This window comes from Theobroma cacao, chromosome 3 (assembly GCF_053813885.1).
Source record: "Theobroma cacao isolate CCN51 chromosome 3, ASM5381388v1, whole genome shotgun sequence".
Classification (NCBI taxonomy): Eukaryota; Viridiplantae; Streptophyta; class Magnoliopsida; order Malvales; family Malvaceae; genus Theobroma; species Theobroma cacao.
In genome coordinates this window covers 34062894-34066536 of record NC_142641.1, presented here as the reverse complement: position 1 = coordinate 34066536, position 3643 = coordinate 34062894, and positions in this window count along the sequence as shown.

The window sequence follows — 3643 nt, the reverse complement described above, 5'->3', positions numbered from 1 at the left end:
CGAAAATTTTATTGAATTGGTGGGTTATTTGATTAGCTTACTACAGTGGGTGGGTTTCCGTGGACCAGCCTATTAGAGGGGCACGGTAAACCTGGTTATATTTTACCTTGGTACGAGAGGCACGAAGGGTATCTCTTAAGGTAAAGTTAGGGTTCATCTCACGCCGAGCCACCACGTGAGGGTGAAACTTAGCCAACGCCAATGAACGGTTGTGGTTTTAAATGTAAAAATGAGTTTTATACTCATATGTTATTCTAACAGCCTTGGCAGACTCGGTTGAATGCCCCGACTCAAGGTGTCACCGAGTGCAAGTTTTTGACACGAGTCAAGTTTTTATGAGAATCATAAGCCTTGTTGATTTTTATGAAATGAAATTGATTTATATGAAATGAAATGAGATTTGATGTTATGAATCATATTATGATGAGATATTTTCAATTGTCTCCATTTACTCGACTTTAGATGTTTTAGATGAAATTTGCTTACTCACTGGATTTATAAAAACTCACCCTTTCTTTTCACCCATTTCAGGCTCAGGGCAGTCTGTAGACCGCTGATTATGTCGAGGGTTTGCTTTTGAGTTTGCACCTTTAGAAATCGCAGGTCTATAGTCTTGTACATATATGTTTATTTTGGGGGACCACATGTCATTGTAGAATATTTTGTATACTTGGCTGTGTGTGCCACTGTATGTATGAATTTATTTTTTCTTTTACGCTACAAAAATTATTTACGTAGAGTTCTATAAATATTGTTTTATAAGAAAATGAAATATTTTATTTAATATTTTTATTTAGTTTGATTAGCCAAAATTTTATTTAAAATGGATGATTTAGTTTACTAAAATTAGTTTTAGATAAGAAATGTATATTTTTCGATCGTATGCTGTATTTTTACCCAGTTTCAAAATTTTTGAGTAAAAATGACCAAAATACCTCTGTGTGGCAGAAATTATTTTTTGGTTTGTTTTGATTTAAAAATAGTTTAGATTCCCTTAAAACATGATATTTAGTAACTATTGCTCACAGGGGAGATGTAAAACTGATGCAAGAGCCTTGCGAGGTTTCGATTGACATTCCGGGTAATGATTGTTTATTAAGACATCGCGACGGATGTCACGGGCTCGAAGGGAGTACTAGGTCATGACAATCTTAGTCTCCTTTAGAGAAGTCATAAAACCAACAAGTTTCCAATTATTAAAAGACCAAATGTTAGGAGAGAAATTTGTTGGTCCCAATGGAGTGTTATAAGGGGGTGAATAGCACTTTTAAAAAATTTGAAGGAAACTTTTAAGGTTGAAAAACTTTTGAAGGATTTTGAAAAAGAGAGTTTGAAACTTGTAAAGCCAGAAAATCACCAAGTAAAGAGAGGATAAAGAGAAGTGGACAGAACACAAGTATTTATCGTGGTTCGGTCTCCTTGACCTACATCCACTACCTTAATTTCCTAATCAAGGATTTTCAATCCAGTTTCACTAAACCAGTGGAATGGATATCTTCCACCAAGCTTTTACAAGGTAAGCTTTTAACCCAAGCTCAAAACCCTTACAAGATTCCCTAAGCTTTCCTAAGAATAATCTACCCCTTAGAGTGTCTTTTACACTCTAAGTCAACAAGAAATAGAGAAACGATGAAGTACAATTGATCATTTAGCTGATCTAAGATGTACAAAGTTAAGCTCAAACACTTTTTTAGAGGATGAGAGTGAAATATAAGTGTAAAAAGAAGGTTTTTGGTTTTCTAAGCTTAAAATCACTTTGGATATCCTCTCTCTACCATTTTTGACCATTTGAACCTCTATTTATACTTGGAGGATAATTTCTAACAATTAGAAACAGTTTTGGAGAAGAAATAGCTGTTATTTTATCTTCTAGCGACCTTTTTCAAATTGTTGGCAATGACTCTTTAACCAATTAAAGGTGAGCACTAACTAGTTAAAGCTTTTTTGTCTGGTAGTATGCTTCACTATGTTAATTGATTAAAAGTGGTTTTAACCAATTAAGAATATTCTATTTTCAAACTTCTCTAACCAACAATCTTTCTTTAATTAGTTAGTCTTCCCTTTAACCAATTGAGGCTTCTCTTTCTTCAACTTTAACTGGTTCCAAAAAGCGTTAATAGATTAAAATATCTTCAAATTTGAATTCCTTCATTTGGCGGCCTTCAACGGTAGACTTTATTTTGAATTTGAATTTGAATTTGAATTTCAACACTTTTTAGGTACTTCAAGTTTGATCCTTAATCGATTAACCCTTCTGGTTAACTGATTAATAACCTACTGTTTTGCATCCATTACCTTCTTAACTGATTAAACTTTGTGTGAACTAGTTAAGACCTTTTTGCCTGTCCTTAGTATAGTGCCCATAATTGCTTTAATTGATTAAGCATTTGTGTTAATTCGTTAAAACTAATCTGTCTTCATTAAAGCTTTTTATTCTTTGCTTATTTAACCAATTAACCTATCTTGCAACTGAACAAGCATCTTGACTTGCTTTCAAACAACAAATGAGTTAAAGAATTTAAGCTTTCTCATTAGACACCAATGAATGTTGGTCTCAATTATATGTGCTAGAGGGGGGGTGAATAGCACAAATCGGCTCTTGACAAGATGAGGAACTAATTTTCAAAACAAAAAAAAAAAATAGAGTAGACAATGTGCAAGAATTTAAAGTGGTTCGGTCCAAGACCTACATCCACTACCTTGATTATCCAACCAAGAATTTTTCAAACAATTCCACTAAGAACCAGTGAAATTCACAAGCTTTCACCTAGCTTTACAATGGCTTTTACCAGGCTCAGCCAAAACCTTTCACAATAATTTTTCATGGGCTAAACTAAAACCCAACACCTAACTTTTCGAGGCTAAGTTAGAACCTTAACTCATTCAAGCAAACCTAGCTTGAAACAACCACTTAGAGTGACTCCCTCACTCTAAGAATACAAGAAGAGAAGTAAAAGAAAATACCTATGATCACAAGGTTGATCTAAATGGTACAAGGTTGAGTGCAGAATCCAAATACAAAAGATTGGCGTTTAAGTGCAGAAATGTGCAGAGAAGATTTTTTGGTTTTTCAGCTCTATATGACTCAAATCTCTTCCAAAACTTCCAAAAAATTGATTTTTAATCGTTGGAAGACTCTTTGATACATGGAGAAACAACTCTGATGGCACTTTGGTAGTTTATGGTTGTTGGAAACAGTTGAGAGTTGGTTCTAGCCGTTAACCTGTCTTCTAGTGCTCTGGTTCAAATTACAGACAGAGATCTCTTAGTCAACTACCTTTCTTCTTGGTCTACTAAGTTGGTTCTGTCTTCTGGTCGCAGATTCTGGCAGAGAGCATTTAGTTGACTAACTCATTTCTTGGTCGACTAAGTTGGTTCTGTCTTAAAGTCTAGATTTTGGCAGATAGCATTTAGTCGACTAACTCAGTTCTTGGTTGACTAAGTCGGTTCTGTTTCTCAATACTCTTCAGCCCACCATTTCTCCAATTTAAATTTTAGTCAACCAACATTTTTCATTCTTTAACTAAAGACCTTTTTTTTTGTTGATCGATCGTTTTTCTTCATTTTCATGATTTTTGATATACACATTTGAAAGGTTGATTTATTGTTTTCATATGACTTTTTGTCCTGCACATTTAGGTAG